The sequence below is a fragment of the Callithrix jacchus genome, chromosome 1, assembly GCF_049354715.1.
Source record: "Callithrix jacchus isolate 240 chromosome 1, calJac240_pri, whole genome shotgun sequence".
NCBI lineage: Eukaryota > Metazoa > Chordata > Mammalia > Primates > Cebidae > Callithrix > Callithrix jacchus.
Window position 1 is genome coordinate 70,381,577 of NC_133502.1, and position 18,945 is coordinate 70,400,521.

The following is an 18,945-nucleotide window of genomic DNA, read 5'->3' on the forward strand; positions in this document are numbered from 1 at the left end:
AACCCGGCAGAGACCCAACAAGAAAAGAAAACTTCAGGCCAATATCGATGATGAACATAGATGCAAAAATCTTCAATAAAATATTGGCAAGCCGATTGCGACAGCAAATCAAAAAACTTACTCATCATGATCAAGTAGGATTCATCCCGGGGATGCAAGGCTGGTTCAACATACGCAAGTCTATCAACGTAATTCACCACATAAACAGAACCAAAAACAAAAACCACATGATTATCTCAATTGACGCAGAGAAGGCATTTGACAAAATTCAACAGCCCTTTATGCTAAAAACCCTCAATAAACTCGGTATCAATGGAACGTATCTCAAAGCAATAAAAGCTATTTATGACAAACCAACAGCCAATATCATACTGAATGGGCAAAAACTGGAAGCATTCCCTTTGAAATCTGGCACCAGACAAGGATGCCCTCTCTCACCACTCCTATTCAATATAGTACTGGAAGTCCTAGCCAGAGCAATCAGGCAAGAAAAAGAAATAAAGGGTATTCAAATTGGAAAGGTGGAAGCCAAACTGTCTCTATTTGCAGACGACATGATAGTATACCTAGAAGACCCCATCGCCTCAGCCCAAAAACTCCTGAAACTGATAAGCAACTTCAGCAAAGTCTCAGGATATAAAATCAATGTGCAAAAATCACAAGCATTCCTATACACCAATAACAGACTTAAAGAAAGCCAAATCAAGAACGAACTGCCATTCACAATTGCTACAGAAAGAATAAAATACCTTGGAATACAACTCACAAGGAACGTAAGGGACCTCTTCAAGGAGAACTACAAACCACTGCTCAATGAAATCAGAGAGGACACAAACAGATGGAGAAACATTCCATGTTCATGGTTAGGAAGAATTAATATCGTGAAAATGGCTATACTGCCCAAAGTAATTTACAGAATCAATGCTATCCCCATCAAGCTACCATTGACTTTCTTCACAGAGCTGGAAAAAACCACCATGAGCTTCATATGGAACCAAAAGAGAGCCCGCATAGCCAAGTCAATTCTAAGCAAAAAGAACACAGCGGGGGGCATCACACTACTGGATTTCAAACTATACTACAAGGCTACAGTAATCAAAACAGCATGGTACTGGTACCAAAACAGAGATATAGACCAATGGAACAAAACAGAGGCACCGGAGGCAACACAACATATCTATAACTATACAATCTTTGATAAACCTGACAAAAACAAGCAATGGGGAAAGGATTCCCTGTTTAACAAATGGTGTTGGGAAAACTGGCTAGCCATGTGCAGAAAGCAGAAACTGGACCCCTTCCTGACACCTTACACTAAAATTAACTCCAGATGGATTAAAGACTTAAACATAAGACCTGGCACGATAAAAACCCTAGAAGGAAATCTAGGCAAAACTATCCAGGACATAGGAGTAGGCAAGGACTTCATGAACAAAACACCAAAAGCATTGGCAACAAAAGCCAAAATAGACAAACGGGACCTAATTAAACTCCACAGCTTCTGCACGGCAAAAGAAACAGTCACTAGAGTGGATCGGCAACCAACAGAATGGGAAAAAATTTTTGCAGTTTACCCATCTGACAAAGGGCTGATATCCAGAATTTACAAAGAACTCAAACAGATTTACAGGAAAAAAACAAACAAGCCCATTCAAAAGTGGGCAAAGGATATGAACAGACACTTTACGAAAGAAGACATATATGAGGCCAACAATCATATGAAAAAATGCTCATCGTCACTGGTCATCAGAGAGATGCAAATCAAAACCACATTGAGATACCATCTCACGCCAGTTAGAATGGCGATCATTAAAAAATCTGGAGACAACAGATGCTGGAGAGGATGTGGAGAAAAAGGAACACTTTTACACTGTTGGTGGGAGTATAAATTAGTTCAACCATTGTGGAAGACAGTGTGGCGATTCCTCAAGGCCTTAGAAATAGAAATTCCATTTGACCCAGCAATCCCATTACTGGGTATATATCCAAAAGAGTATAAATCATTCTACTATAAGGACACATGTACACGAATGTTCATTGCAGCACTGTTTACAATAGCAAAGACCTGGAATCAGCCCAAATGCCCACTGATAATAGACTGGATTGGAAAAATGTGGCACATATACACCATGGAATATTATGCAGCAATCAGAAATGATGAGTTTGTGTCGTTTGTAGGGACATGGATGAATCTGGAGAACATCATCCTCAGCAAACTGACACAAGAACAGAAATTGAAACACCGCATATTCTCACTCATAGGCGGGTGATGAAAAATGAGAACACATGGACACAGAAAGGGGAGTACTAAACACTGGGGTCTATAGGGGGGAAAAGGGGAGGGCCAGTGGGAGGGGGAGGTGGGGAGGGATAGCCTGGGGAGAAATGCCAAACGTGGGTGAAGGGGAAAAGGAAAGCAAAGCACACTGCCATGTGTGTACCTACGCAACTGTCTTGCATGCTCTGCTCATGTACCCCAAAACCTAAAATCCAATAAAAAATTTAAAAAAAGGAAAAAAACAAAACCAGGCAAAAGCAACAGCAACAATATTCTGTTTTTAAAATAGGGATAAGACTGTTGTCACTTTTTTGAAATACATCCCATTCCTTTTGGCTCTGCAACATTTGGGGCCATAGCTTCTTCCAAGCCCATGGTAGTCCCTCCCTGAGTCTCCCTCAGCAGAATGCAGCCTCCCTTTCCTGGCCCCTTCCCTCCCAGCAACTATGGCTCCCTTGGGCCTTCTTGTGGAACCCAGAGGGGCTGAGGACTGTGGCCTGGCTCGTGGGCCAGCATGCTGCTCCTCAGGACTGCAGCACTGAGATGGAACCTGGCCTCAGTTCAGGAACAGGGGCCTCCACAGGGCAGGAACCCACCACCCTCCACATAGGAGTACAACCAGTGGGGCTCCATCACATGAGGCATCAGACCCACCCTGTCAGCCCAGCAGGCCGGGCTGCGTCCTTCAGACTCAACGCTGCCCTAGACTCTGACTTGGGGCTCCAACCTGCTGCATGCCCCTCTCCCCGTCTTGAATGTACTCTGGCCTTGCAGTGTGCTGCTGGCACTTTCTCTCTCAGCCATCACTCCGGCCACCCTGTTTGCTCTAGCTCTGGCTGAATTTTCTGCCCTGAGCTCTGGGTATAAAGTGGATGAACTTGAAAGACCTTCAGTGTGGATCCAGATGGCCAACCTGTCCTTGTTAAGTTACTTGCTTCTTGGGAATGAATGTCCATTGCTGAGCTGAAAAGGAAACGAATTCCAGTCTCCTTCTCCTCCAGCCTTTAAGGTGATAGGCAGTTCAAGCAAGACTGGAGAATGGACAACACTATGAAGCTGTGGCTAGAAAGGAACTGTCATGGCCCATCCTTTGGCCAGATTGACTGGGGATGTCTGGACAGATGCCTGCATGGGTGGTGAGGGCCACATCTTCACATGAGCGGGTGGCTGCTTACACCTCACTGTTGTGATGCCAGAGTGTCTTCAAAGGTGACTCTCCTGCTCTTCTGGCCTCTTCTCTCAGGCAAGAAAGGCTGCTGGCTGCCTGCCGTGTGATGCCTGAGCATAAAGCCAAGGAACTGAACTACGTCGTTCTGTGAAGTCCTGAGTTTGTCGTTGGCAGGTTTACATGTGGCCAGCTATCTCTGCTCATGGGTGTCTGAGCAGGCAGACCAGAAGACCAGGCACCGGATATGCATGCCAAAGGGACCGGTCATCTCCTGAGGACTGTACATGACCCTGTGGACCGTTCCATGCGATCCGGGACCCACTTTTTATTCACTTCCCATGCCTCTGGCCTTCCCCTTCTTTCTCTTTTCCTGTCATCCTGACCCTGATAGTTTGCCGTATAAATTCCCCTGGTTGTATTTTTTTTTAATAGGAAAAAAAAAAGGAAAGCAAAACAAAACCCAGAAACCACAAAGAATGGAAATACCAAAAAAAAAAAAAAAGAGAGAGAGAGAATATGTGATTAGACTGGTGCAAGCATGTGATATATTTGATACTTTTCCCTATGGTTCATTAATACACTGGCATTTGGCATATGTATGTAGTCACAGCTCTCAAGGCACACAGATTTAAGCTGATAAAGCAAGTCAACCCACAGGTAACCAGTAAGTCCAAGAAAACAAGTTTCTGAACCAGCAGCAAGATCAACCAGGTCAGTTACTCAGGTCAGTGTCACTTGCTGAGACAGACTGTCCTGCCATGACCTGGGCAAGACTCCTCTGCACATCTGGGTACCCCTGGCCATTGGATTTTAACTGTAACATTTTACAGTTATTCCTGTATAAGACACATTAGCCTCATTTTTACAGATGAGGAAACAGACTCAGAGAGGCAAGATAAGTTCCCCCAGGTTATACAACTAATAAGTGCAAAGCCAAATACTGAACCCAGAACTTGTTTGGCTGAAAAACTGACATTCTATCCTCCACTAGCCAGGAAATGAGCCTCCTGAAAGTAAGGTACAGTTGCACAGCCATCATGGATGGAGGGGACAGTGTGCCTTAAAAAGGATTCATCTTGGCCGGGCGTGGTGGCTCATGCCTGTAATCCCAGCACTTTGGGAGGCCGAGGTGAGTGGATCATGAGGTCAAGAGATCAAGACCAACCTGGTCAGCATGGTGAAACCCTGTCTCTACTAAAAATACAAAAATTAGCTGGGCATGGTGGCACGCGCCTGTAATCCCAGCTACTCGGGAGGCTGAGGCAGGAGAATTGCTTGAACCCAGAAGGCGGAGGCTGCGGTGAGCCGAGATTGTGCCATTGCACTCCAGCCTGGGTAACGAGAGAAACTCCATCTCAAAAAAAAAAAAAAAAAAAAAGGATTCATCTTGAGAACCCCAGAAAAGGCCAACAGCAACCAAGGCAGAGTTTTTAACTTATAGCTCAGTTTCCAGAGGCTTTTTCACTTCTTTTCTTATTGACAGTTTCCAGGAAAATTTTTTCAAAACCTCAAAGTTGTGCCCATGACAGAGAACCCTGAGGAAAGCTCAGTGTTACTCACTGTTATGGCTTTATTTAGGCGATATACTACGGTAGTAATATATACTATGCTAATGTGAAGCATATTCTAAAGTATATTGCTTTAAGAAGGAAGTAGAAGCCAACAGCCCCTTCTCATAGCCAATGCTTTTAATTATACTAGAAGTAGGCAAGAAGCAACAAATTGGCAGAAGAGTCTACAAAAAAAATACAATTGTAAGAGGAGATTATTCATCATGCTAAATTGTGGTTGTCTTCTTAGAAGAGAGGGGGAAGCAGTGTTAACGTAAGAATTCAAATGGCTCTTCCTTCACATAAAGACTATATTTCAGATTTTTAAGCCAAATTTTGCACTGTCAGAGAGGATGACTCCAAATTTCATAACCATTATTATGACTCAGGAGCCTTAGGAACTACTGATAACAGAGTCTGCCTGAGGCACAATTGTGAAGTAAGTGAAATTTATCTTTCCATTCCTTAGTGTTCTTCCTCTGTATTCCCCCATCCCTTCTGACACTGCCTGCTATTGCCCCTGTTCTGTTTTTTCGTTTATTGGAAGAGTTATCAGTCATTTACACTTTAGCCTGAATGCACTGCATTTAGCAATGTTTGTTTTCTCATCTATGGTAGGCTCATGTTAGGAATTATCTCTAAGTGTGAATTAAAAGATTTTGTTAAAAATTTTAAGGCATCAGGGAGAAAACAGAAGAACTCTTAAGGAAATCATTAAGAGAATTTTCATGTGTTCCCTGGAATGATACCATAAAGGCAACTGCTGACAGAATGGTGATAAATAATTGAGGAACAGTGTAACTACAGCTTCTCTTCCAGAAACTCCATATCTGTGAACTGAGAGTTGAAATGAAAGATGAAGGCAGGTGTGAAGAATTTGTTTCCTTACGATAACGGAATTTTAGTTTAAATAGAACGTTATGCCTACGTTCCACTCTGCTGTGTTTCACGCTTGCCCCTTCCTTTTTGGCTGAAAGCACAGAGCCTTTTTCTGCCTCTCAAGTCACCGCCCTGTGCTTCACATTTATTTCTCATTCTCATCGGGTATATCTTCCCCACACACCAAGGTTTCTCAGTCACGTATTTTCAATAAATGACGGTCTTAGAAAATAACTGGCTAGGCTGGGCATGGTGGCTCACACCTGTAATCCCAGCACTTTGGGAGGCTGAGGCAGGTGAATCACAAAGTCAGGAGTTTGAGACCAGCCTGGCCAGCATGGTGAAACCCTGTCTCTACTAAAATATATATATATATATATATATATATACACACACACACACACACACATATATATATAAATTTATATTTATATATGTATATATATGTGTGTGTGTGTGTGTGTGTGTGTGTGTGTATATATATATATATATATATATACACACAAAATGTTAGCTGGGCATGGCATGCCTGTAGTCCCTGCTATTTGGGAGGCTGAGGCAGGAGAATCACTTGAACCCAGGAAGTAGAGATTGCAGTGAGCTGATATCACAGTACTGTTCTCCAGCCTGGGTGACAGAGTGAGACATCACCTCAGAAGAAAAAAAAAAGAAAGAAAAGAATTGGCTAAGTTAATGCTTCCCAGAACACGTGTAACTAAAACCTGCTTAAAGTTTTCATTGTCCAAACTCTTAAGTGTATTTAAAGATCATTGTTAACCAAATGAAATGTGGCCCCACTTAATGATAAACTTTCAAGCAGCAGGAGTACAGCAGATGTTAATTAACAGACCTAAGGCAGGTGACCTTTCCAGCTTCATGCCAGCAGTAAAAACAGCCATCATAACTGCAGGAAGAACACTGGCAGAGCAGCACAAACCATCCCTAAAAAGAGGGCAATTTTTCTACTCTTTGGATGCATAAGGTTGAATTTACCTTGATGGGATGGTGGTGAAAAGGGCATTAGTTACACCCTGTTTGGCACACAGAGTTTTATACAGGAGGAAGGGTCTTCTATGAACATCTTTGAAGTATCCATTCATTAGGAGTGTCAGAGGATGTGGAGGTGATTATCAATATTAAACAGTACTAGAATGACTGGACTTGCTGGCATCCTCACCTAACCATTACCATTGCTGCTTTTAGGTCTACTCTGATCACATTTTAAGTCCCATTAGGGCTAAAACCTCCCTGGAGCCATTGCCAGGATGTTACTCTCCTCTCATAGATATATTATCTCTCTCTTCAATAACCCAGCAATATCTGGAGTTTTTGATCTCTGCTACTGAAAGGAAGCTTGGATTAAAATCTTTAAGTGGTCATAGAAAACAGAGTGAATCCTTTCCCTGTATAGGCAGGCAGAACAAAAGTAGCTGTGTGCATGCAGATACAATTCTCGTTCTTAGTCTTGTGGTTCAGTTTCCCTAGACCATTTCCCTTGGATCTTCCTCATGATCTTGCTATCACGTTGAAATAGCATGGCACGCACTCTGGGTACCAGCTTATTAAATACAGCGATTGTTAAAGAAAAATTCCAACTGTGACTCAGCTGATTCACATAGTCTCCCTTGTTTACTAATAATTTTTTGACTGAAAAATATTGAAAGGAAGCTTGCTTTTTATTTTTTTAAATAAGTTTTAACTGCCTTTTATTCAGAAAAAAATTTTTGAAGTAAAATTTTACCGATCACTTTCCAAATATGTTTAATCCCAAAGCCTTTGTATTTGAGGATATCTGCACATAAGTGACTTGGTAAAATATATGTTCTGCTGTCCTATAAACTGATATTGTCATTTTTGTTTGCTTGAAAATGGAAGATACACAACTTAGTTTTTATTGGTAGGAGGAAAGAAATTTGAAAATGCTGGTATTGCATGTTAGCATTGATGAAGTTTTGTGGCTTGTACTTTTTCATAAGAGTAAAATAGAGAGATAGCTATATACTTGTAAAGTTATGTAATGTGCATATAGACGTGTGTACACACACATACACATAAACCCACACACATGTGACACTTTGGATTATAAGTTTTGGAATCAAATGGACCTGGGTTTTATGCCTTTTAATCACCGTGAAGCCTTGAGAAGTTTTTTTAGGCACATTGCCCCTCCATTTCTTCATCTGTAATATAGGATGGATAAAACACATCTCAGAAAACTACTGTGAGGGCAAAAAATAATGAACCATAACTACTGGAGTATCTGACATTGAATAGGTTCCAGTAAATAGTGGCTGCTTAGGACTTCGTTATCCAGCCTAAAGTAAACAAATCTCCTTAGCGATTCACTCAAGCTGTGTGTGTGAGAAGCACCTTAGGCACCGACGCCTGCAGTTCAGAACATCTGCCCTCGACTTTCAGTTTGGTGTCCATATTTGATGGCCTGTTTTGTTGACCTTGGCACCTTAGTAACTGTGGCTTGTGTCTTTTGGGGAAGCCTCAGGAGCCTCTAACTGTACCTACTGTAGCTACTCTGGAGGACGCCGCCCTACCTTTTGGATTCTCCAAAAGTTAATTTTTTTTTGAGACGGAGTTTCACTCTTGTTACCCAGGCTGGAGTGCAATGGCGTGATCTCGGCTCACTGCAACCTCTGCCTCCTGGGTTCAGTCAATTCTCCTGCCTCAGCTTCCAGAGTAGCTGGGATTACAGGCACGCACCACCATGCCCAGCTAATTTTTTGTATTTTTAGTAGAGACGGGGTTTCACCATGTTGACCAGGATGGTCTCGATCTCTTGACCTCGTGATCTACCCGCCTCGGCCTCCCAAAGTGCTGGGATTACAGGCTTGAGCCACTGCGCCCGGCCCAAAAGTTAATTTTTATTATGACAGCCCTCATTCAAAATCAAATGCTTTCAAATACAGTTGAGGTACTTCAGGATAATCCATCTAGGTGTTGTATTGAAAAAGTTAACAAGTAAATAATTGTACTGTTGTAATGAATTGTAATTCTCTCACCAGATGCCTTTGGGGGGAAAAAATTCCTACAGACTTCTAAACCAGAGAAAATATGCTACAGAGAACAGTTAATATAATTAGTATTCTCTCACACCCAAGAAACATGTGGCTTAGTCATCCCTATATTGAGATTGTAAGTCTAATGTCATGCTGCGACTCCACCTTATTCATTAATAAAAATCCCTAATCAAGTATTTATTAAACCCTTGCTGTGTGCATCCAATTACGGTAAATGTTGCAGCTACATCTGCATGTCTTATGATGCTGAGTTAGGAAAAGGTTGCAGATTCTCAGATTACATGTCAGGCCTGAACTCTCATCTCTCTATGCCTTTCATTTGTGTTAAACCTTGAACAATTTCTTGAGCATATTTGCTTCCCTTTTTATATGTCTATGTAATGAAGAGCTTGAGCCCGCAGATGTCTAAGGTTACTTGCAGCTGTCCCATTCTATGATCTTCCTCCTGTTTCCTGAGATGTTAGGTAGGGTTTCCCAAATCACTAAGGGATCACACTCCCTGCTCCAGCCAGAAGAAACTACATTCCTATTTGTCTCGTGGCTGGGATTTTTTGAGTGCTAGCATTTTTCCTGGAGCACACCCCAACCCTTTATGAGAATAATCCCCCAGTAATCCCTTAGGTTCTGTTTCAAATACCACGTTTTCCCAGAGATTTTCTGTTACATCAACTCCCTTTCTCACTATGAGCAGTGATTCTCCCACCTCAGCGTCCTGGGTAGCTGGGATTATAGGCACATGCCACCATGCCTGGCTAATTTCTGTATTTTTACAGTAATTACAGTAGAGACGGGGTTTCACCATGTCAGCCAGACTGGTCTTGAACTCCTGACCCTTGTGATCCACCCAACTCAGCCTCCCAAAGTGCTGGGATTACAGGTGTGAGCCACTGCGCCCAGCTTTTTTTTTTCTTGAGATGGCATTTCACTCTTGTCACCCCAGCTGGAGTGCAATGGCATCATCTTGACTAACTGCAACCTCTGCCTCCCAAGTTCAAGCAATTCTCCTGCCCCAGCCTCCCCAGTAGCTGGGATTACAGGCGTGCACCACCACACATGCCTGATTTTTGTATTTTTAGTAGAGACGGATTTTACCATGTTGACCAGGCTGGTCTCAAACTCCTGACTTCAGGTCATCTGTCACCTCTGCCGCCCAAAGTGCTGGGGTTACAGGTGTGAGCCACTGTGCCCGGCCTTAAACTATATTTCTTATAACATTCACTGCCTTGTGCTGTCTTGTCCATTTGACCAAATTCTCCACCAGATGGTTGGTTTCATGCCTTACTTACACATTGTCTTTTCGGGCTCTAGTATAAAATGTCTCAAAGTAGGTGTTCAAGAAATAATCTTAGAAAAAATTAGGAGTTGACTTCTCTGTGAAATCCTGGAATGGCTTCTATTTATAGTACACAATGTGTTATTCTACCCAGGTTACCCTTCAGCAGAGAAGAGCTCATCCTACAGTCTGCAGGCAATAAAAAGCTCTTAGTATCCCTCTCCAGGAATTACACAGGGCAGAAGACACCCTACCCCCAAGATTATCCCCTCTGCCAGGGACAGCTAGGATGCTATGGTTATATAGTATAAAGGCCCAGTCCCATTGCCTAAATGCAAGGTAACTTACAGAGCCGTCCCAGCACCACAGCCCTCCTTGGGAACAGCGAAGCGAGACATTTGTGTGACCACATCACAGTTCAGTTCCATTTTTCCACCAGTGGTATTTTCCTTACTCTGACTTAAGTGTTGCTCTTTAAGAACTCAGCAACAAACTTCCTGCCTGCAAAACTCAATCTCTGAATCTGTTTTCCAGGGAACACAACCTTTGAGTGGAATAAAATCCCTCCTTACAAAGGCTTGCACAACAGGACTGGCCTGATTTTCCTCCTTATCTGATCAGCTCTCCTCACCATCCACTTGCCTTCAGTTGTACTGTCTGTCCTTCCTTACATTCTTGAAACTCATTTTTTCTTCACAGGTAGCCCTATTACTTCTAGTCCCTCTTTCTAGAAGTTCCTTCTTGGTATATCTCATGAATGACAATATCCTTTTGGTCTCAATGATTCTATGAGTGTCACCTTTCTGATTGTTTCTATAGAAAGGCCTTGCTTTGAGATCCTACTCATGGAGATCACCCTGGCATTCTGCTCACTACCCTAGTTATTTCCATTACAACACTTCCATAAATACAGATGTTTTTGCCTCCTAAATCATTGGTCCAACTAACAACTAAACATCTATAGTCAGACAGTAACAAAAATAACAATAACACTTACATAACACCTATTAAGACTAAGCAACTTAAAGGAGTCCGAGCGTCATAGAACTGGATGGCCTTCTGGGTCTCCTGCTTCTCCTCAGGTGGAAGTGCCGTTCTTCCCTCCAATTCCATGAGCTAGCCTTGTATTTAACAGTAAACTCCTGACTTTTGTGTAAGCAAGTGCCAGTAGGTTTCTGTGACTTGAATCCCAAAGAGCGCTGATTAGACACCCATCCTTGTGTACTGTGTGCCCTTTTCCAACATCTTCATAGGTACAAATCGCTTAAACAATTAATTATAAAATATGTAAAATTACGTTTGATGTTAGCAAAATATGTAAAAATTATTGTTCCCATCATACATTTTCCTTCTATGACACATTAAAAAAATCAGAAAATGCCTTTCAGCTTGGTTGTTTCTTGAAACTCATTCTAGTTCATCACAATGCCCTTCCTTGGGCTTGTTAGCATTGGTCCCTCCAAAGTTAATGAATATACATCACTTATACAATATTTCTATTTTTAGGCAGTGCAACGCCTGTGTCTCTAAATCTGACCTGAAACCTCAGCTCCCCCTCCCCCACTCCCTGTAAAGTAACGGGATGCTTCACCACCAAGAAAGCAACTAGTGCTCCTGGAGTGTCTTTTAGTAAACACTTTGCTTCAACAACAACAAAAATAACACACCTCAAAAAACAAAACTAAACAAAACAAAAACAGCACTTGAATAAGGTCTGTGCATAATTCCTTTTACTTTTCTGTTGGAATAAGAGAAACTCCATTTGTTTTTCTTAACAAAGCAACAGATTCCCAAAGATTCTATTTCCTGAATATATTTAAAACTACTATTAAGGTAAAACTTTTTTTTTTTTTTTGAGACGGAGTTTCGTTCTTGTTACCCAGGCTGGAGTGCAATGGCGCCATATTGGCTCACCGCAACCTCCGCCTCCTGGGTTCAAGCAATTCTCCTGCCTCAGCCTCCCGAGTCGCTGGGACTACAGGCACGCGCCACCACGCCCAGCTAATTTTTGTATTTTTTTAGTAGAGACAGGGTTTCACCATATTGACCAGGATGGTCTCGATCTCTTGACCTCGTGATCCACCCGCCTCGGCCTCCCAAAGTGCCGGGATTACAGGCTTGAGCCACTGTGCCTGGCCTATTGATAATAATTTTGCTAACATCGCTACCCCAGTGGAACTCACTATGCACCAAGAACTATGCCAACTATAGTCACTCTCAATTTTTATAGCACGCTTGGAGGGACACTGTTACTCCACTTAATTAGTGAGAAAAATACAGCTCATAGAGTTAAGTAATGTGTCCAAGAATACACAGCTACAAAGTGATAGAAAAGGATTGTCTGATGCCAAGATCTGCATTCCTGAATACACTGCCATCCTTCAATAATGTGCAGAAGCTGGGCCGGGCGCGGTGGCTCACACCTGTAATACCAGCACTTTGGGAGGCCCAGGCGGGTGGATCATGAGGTCAAGAGATTGAGACCATCCTGGTCAACATGGTGAAACTCCATCTCTACTAAAAATACAAAAAATTAGCTGGGCATGGTGGCACATGCCTGTAATCCCAGCTACTCAGGAGGCTGAGGCAGGAGAACTGCCTGAACCCAGGAGGCGGAGGTTGCAGTGAGCTGAGATCGTGCCATTGCACTCCAGCCTGGGTAACAAGAGTGAAACTCCGTCTCAAAAATAATAATAATAATAATAATGTGCAGAAGCCTTTTCAGAGCATACAGTCATTCTCGATGTTAATAATCTTTTACGTGTTTTTGCATTATGCACAAAATTATTTCACTTATTTTAGTCTCACTTAGTTGGCATAAAACTGGTCAGCAATACTTCCATCACTCTACTTCAAATGTCAACACACATCTTGCTTGCCTGGTTTTGGAAGCACTTACTGTGATTGACAGCCCTACAGAGATGCCCTGTAGAGACACTCAGTGGTCAATTTATTGTCTCCTTCACTAGAATATAAGGTCCACTAGAAAAGGAACTTTGAGTCACTGCTATAGCCTTAGAATCCAGAAGAGTGCCAACACTCAATATGTGCATGTTAAATAAATCATTTTCTGGATCCCGAAATATCAAGGACTATCGCTACTTAAATAGATTAAAAGTTGTTATGATCTTGGCTGGGCATGGTGGCTCATGCCTATAATTTAAGCATTTTGGGAGGCCAAGGTGGAAGGATTGCTTGAGGTCAGGAGTTTGAAACCTTCCTAGAAAACATGATGAGACCCTGTCTCTACAAAAATAAAAATAAAGAAATTAACTACGTATGGTGATGTATATCTGTAATCCTAGGTACTTGGGAGGCTGAGCAGGGAACACAGCTTAAACCTAGGAGTTTGAGGCTTTAGTGGGCTATGATTGCACCACTGAACTCCCTCCTGGGTGACAGAGTAAGACGCTGCATCTTAAAACAAAGTTGGTATAATTCTTACATGCACTCATTAACTCATGTATAGTTATTTTTTTCTTGAGTTCCTTAACCGAATACTTACAAACACCAGAATACACACTATGACACTGCTATATTAAGTGAAGGACAAATGAAGTAGGAGGATATTTAAGAAACAATACTACATCACAGAAAAGAAAATCAGGTGTTGAAGTTTCAGAGAATGTTGTTTAAACCCCAGCTCTGCCAAATAACCTGTGATGATCAGTAAATTGCTTCTCTTCACTGGTAAAAATGAGGAGTAATTATGATTACACATAGAGATAAGGAGGATGACATGGGATAACAAATATTTAAAACTATTCAGACATAATTTTCCTGCGTTTCTCTGACTTGCTGCAACACAGCAAAGCATTCTATTTCAAACCATCCCACATCTCTACCAAATTATCCCTGGGAAGAAAACAGAGGAGAAACAGGTTGCAAGGCCCTCCCAGACTTGGAGGTCAACTGGGAAAACATCGGAGAGAACATGGCATCCTGGGTGATACCTAAACAAAATGGCAAAGCTGAGAAACACCAAGGAGGAGGCAGGAAAAGCAGCTCAGAAAAGACAGTGACCACGTGGCTTTAGAACTTAGAACTATGTGAGGGGCAAACTTCAGAAGCATCTTTTACTACAGAAGCAGCTTAGTGTGATGGTGAGATAGTGAATAGAACTAAATTTAGACCAAAAACTAGAGCTTTTCATTTCAAAGAGAGGGACAGAAGGGGTAGGCAGGCTTATGTTTCAGAAAAGCTCCGCAGAGCTTCACAATCTTTGGGAATTCCCCAGGATGTAAAAGTTCAATAAAAGAAAATTGGCTTACAGTACTCAGCGCTAAGTGCACATCACAAGATTAGATAGTCTCTTGGACAGGGCAGAAAGAATTAGAAGCAAAACTCAATAATTATTAAGGAGATAGAAAAGCATATGAGTGAATACAATGGGAAATACTTATGATGTGATTATAAACAGAATTTGAAAGAATCCCCCTCCATTTTTCTTAAGGTTATGAGGTAAATGGCACATGGAGAAGGGAAATAAAAATAAGAGAAATTATCTTTTATGCTTTGTTTCCAGGAATCTTTAATTTTATGTGATGCTAGGCTTACGCGATTTATGAAGAAAAAACAGAAGTGGATGCTTTGTAATTATCCAGGGGATTTCGGCATATATGAAAATTGGCTCAGACAATGCCCCTCGATATCATTAACAATTTCTTTATGTTTATGTTTCTTGAAAGCCGAAGTTTTGGTTGCTGCGCCGCCACCGCCCGAGTCATGTTCCGCGATCTTCTCTGGCTCCCCTAGCAGCATCAGTCGCCGCTACCTCATCTTCACAGGCTTCACCTTCTCCTTTTCTCCTCGTTTGCTCAGCGACAAGCTTCCTAGCGCTATGACCGTCGTCTCCGTCCCGCAGCGGGAGCCGCTTGTCCTGGGTGGCCGCCTTGAGCCGCTTGGCTTTTCCTCCCGCGGTTACTTCGGGGCCTCCCCATGGTGACCACGGCTCCACCGCCTTTACCCCAGATCCCGGATCCCCAGGCACTGCCCCCGATCCTTTTCCTCCCTCACTTCTTCGGGGGAGATGGCCCGTGTCCGACCCCACAGCGTCGTGCTCCAGCAGCTCTGCCCAACCGCAGCCTCACCGCGGCTGGAGGCGCCCCTCGGGTAATGCCGAAGAAGCGGCGAAAGGTGCGGGCCAGCCCTGCAGGGCAGCTGCCCAGCCGCTTCCACCAGTACCAGCAGAACCGGCCAAGTCTGCAGGGCGGCCGGAGCCCGGCAACGGGCCCAAGCAGAGCGCAGGAGGTCCCGGGCCTGCTGCTGTCTTGGCCCGGAGTCCTGCAGCCGCAACCTGCACGGAAGGAGCTAGCCCCGACCTTGCCCCGCTGCGTCCCATGGCGCCCGACCAACCCCCTGCTCAGGAAAGAGGTTTTAAAATCAAAGATGGGAAAATCGGAGAAAATTGCCCTTCCTCACGGCCAGCTTGTTCATGGTATACACTTGTATGAACAACCAAAGATAAACAGACAGAAAAGCAAATATAATTTGCCACTAACCAAGATCACCTCTGCAAAAAGAAATGAAAACAGCTTTTGGCAGGATTCTGTTTCATCTGACAGAATTCAGAAGCAGGAGAAACAGCCTTTTAAAAATACCGAGAACATTAAAAATACACATTTGAAGAAATCAGCATTTCTAACTGAAGTTAGCCAAAAGGAAAATTATGCTGGGGCAAAGTTTAGTGATCCACCTTCTCCTAGTGTTCTTCCAAAGCCACCTAGTCACTGGAATGGGAAGCAGTGTTGAAAATTCCAACCAAGACAGGGAGCTGATGGCAGTACACTTAAAAACCCTCCTGCAAGTTCAATCTTAGATTTCAGATTTCAGTATGTGTGTAAAACATAAGTTTTCCCATATCCCTGGACTCTTGTGAAAATTGGTACAGAAATGGAAGTTTGCCTTGTTGCAGCATACAAGTGCAAAAGATGAGTTTGAAAAAACAACTTGTATTATATTTTGTAAATACTGTATACCATGTATTAATGTGTATATTGTTCATATTTGAGAGGTATATTATAGTTTTGTTTTGAAATATTTTGCCCTGCCCACATTGCAGGTATTTTGTACATATACAATGGAGAAATTTTAAGTGTGTGCTAAGGCACAGGGAAGACTGATTTATTTGCACAAGGTACTGAGATTTTTTTTTCAAGAAACAGCTGTCAAATCTCAAGGTGAAGACCTAAATGTGAACAGTTTACTAATGTACTACTGAAGTTTAAATCTGTGGCACAATCAATGTAAGCATGGGGTTTGTTGGTGTAAATAGATTTCTAATCTGAAATTACTGGAAAACTATTCCCATTTTTGCCAAACTCATTTTCTGTTTTTTGTATATATCCATTCCAGTTTAATGCCTCTAATTTTAATGCCAACAAAATTGGTTGTAATCAAATTTTAAAATAATAATAATTTGGTCCCCCCTTTAAGAAAAAGAAAGCAGAAATGTTATCTAAACAATAATAAATATTAAGATATTTAAAACACATAAATAAGAGTAGATCTTTTTTGCAACAAGACATATGGACTCAGGGTTCTAAGTCTTAAGGCTGACAAGAGATTGTACGCAGACTATTCCTAGTTTATAACTTAAAAATAGTGTGTTTCACAAAATCTAAGAATTTTTTTTAACACTTTAATGTCTTAAAATTTAGACATTCCTTAAAATTGGCTCCTTAGATTCTGTGAGTGAAAGCAAACACTTACACACAAGGGACAATGTTTCAGTTACTATTTATGACACTTGGCATACAGTAAAGCATTTCATCCTCAAGCCTTCTATGATGTAAGAAATATTACACACATTTTACAGATGAAACTGAGGCTTTCTTTACTTCTTCGCAACCTCTTGAAAAGAGGTTGTGTGAACTCCTGGAGCTTTCTAGGCTAGTAAGCAGCAGAGATGAAGTTTAAACACAAAGAGACTGACGGCAGAGTGTGTGCACTTAACCACATAAATGTCACACAGTCTCATATTTTTTTTTTTCCTGCATGCACTTAGGGCATACAGTCTCATATCTTACTTAGTGAAGCAGAAGGTAACAGAGGAGAAAAGTGTTTGCTGATCAGAAATGAAATCTTAATATGTGAATACAAATAATATCCTTAAATTAGGGTATATTTACCCCTTCTATCCTCTCAGATGAATTTTTTTTATTGTTAGAATTTTTACCAAACAGTACCAATATTCAGTCATTCATAGTCACTTTCTTTAACCCAGCTATTCTTTTGATACAAGATGAAGATTTAACCCCTGTATAAGTGAGTATAGGGGTCCAAGGAGACTGGGGTCTAGATCAAAGAGTCCCGCCTCTGGAAACAGGGTTTGGTCGCACGGAATAGTAGTGGACACAGAACTTACTTTATCACTAAATGAAGGCAGAGAGGACACAGTTGAGAGCGCAGGCTCTGGAGTCAGACCTGGGTTGAAATCTTAGGTGATCTTGGATGTCATTCATTTCTCTTAAACTTCTAATTTCTTCATCTGTAAAGGGAGAATAATAATGGTAGCTACCTTATGGGTAATCATAAAAATTAAAGGACAGCTCAATAAATTTTAGCTATTATATACATTAGAAATGAAACAGAAAATATTAAATAATTAGACTTGACTTTATAAAAAAGGAACTTAATGGGTAAAGTAGTGTCCTGTAAGAAGTCGAAGACTATACTAAGAGTTGATAGAACCACTAAAATCAGAAACATGGAATTGTTAATTTCATGCCGTAAGTCCAGTCAAGGACAAAACTAATTCCTTTTGCTAATTCACTTGCCAAACATATTTATTAGAAAGAAATACTATCAGAATTAGGATATTATGTATCTTTACGTATTCATAAGTAAATTCGCTTTTTTTGAGGAAATACAAGTCCATCTATCTGGAAGATAAGAGCTGTCTAGATACAATTAATCAGTTTAATATTTGATGTCACGACCGTAACATCATTTTTGTACATATTAGTAGACAAAATGACCAACAGGGATTATTATGATCTTATGGGCTTTTGTGTTGTAGATTTTAAATGACCTTTCGCAAAATGTACGGTAAACATATACAAAACATTATAATCCCTTGTCTTTATGTACAGCTTACCCAGGGCATAATTTTAGAGATCTTTGGCTTCATTCCTAGAACTCTAAGTTGGTGTGTACACCATTTACATAGGTGTAGAATGAATGAAAAAACTTTAGTAATTTTCAGTTTATTTTAAAATGATTTTTTTAAAGCAAGAATATAAAGTTTTACTTATGATTTAAAATTTTAAACCTTATTTTTTAAATAAAAACTATTAAAGTATATTAATGTTAAAATCCACAAAATAACAGATTAGAAAAACATTAAAAAATATCAAGCATTTAGACTCTAAACAAATACATACCACTTTTTGACGTTTCCTTCACACTATTTTGTGTTATATAATTTAGGTCATGAGTTTAATAAATACACAAACATTACTAATACACTACTTCGGTCAGATATTCTTAATGACATGGATTTAAAAAAAAGGTATGAGGCCGGGCGCGGTGGCTCAAGCCTGTAATTCCAGCACTTTGGGAGGCCGAGGCGGGTGGATCACGAGGTCAAGAGATCGAGACCATCCTGGTCAACATGGTGAAACCCCGTCTTTACTAAAAATACAAAAAATTAGCTGGGCACGGTGGCGCGTGCCTGTAATCCCAGCTACTCGGGAGGCTGAGGCAGGAGAATTGCCTGAACCCAGGAGGCAGAGGCTGCGGTGAGCCGAGATTGCACCATTGCA

The 18,945-nt window shown here is 41.5% G+C and overlaps 1 pseudogene; it reads left to right on the plus strand.

Moving 5' to 3' along the window:
* The first annotated feature begins 14,878 nt into the window (after positions 1 to 14,878).
* On the plus strand, positions 14,879 to 16,553 carry LOC100389477 (proline-rich nuclear receptor coactivator 1 pseudogene; annotated as a pseudogene).
* Positions 16,554 to 18,945: the final 2,392 nt, after the last annotated feature.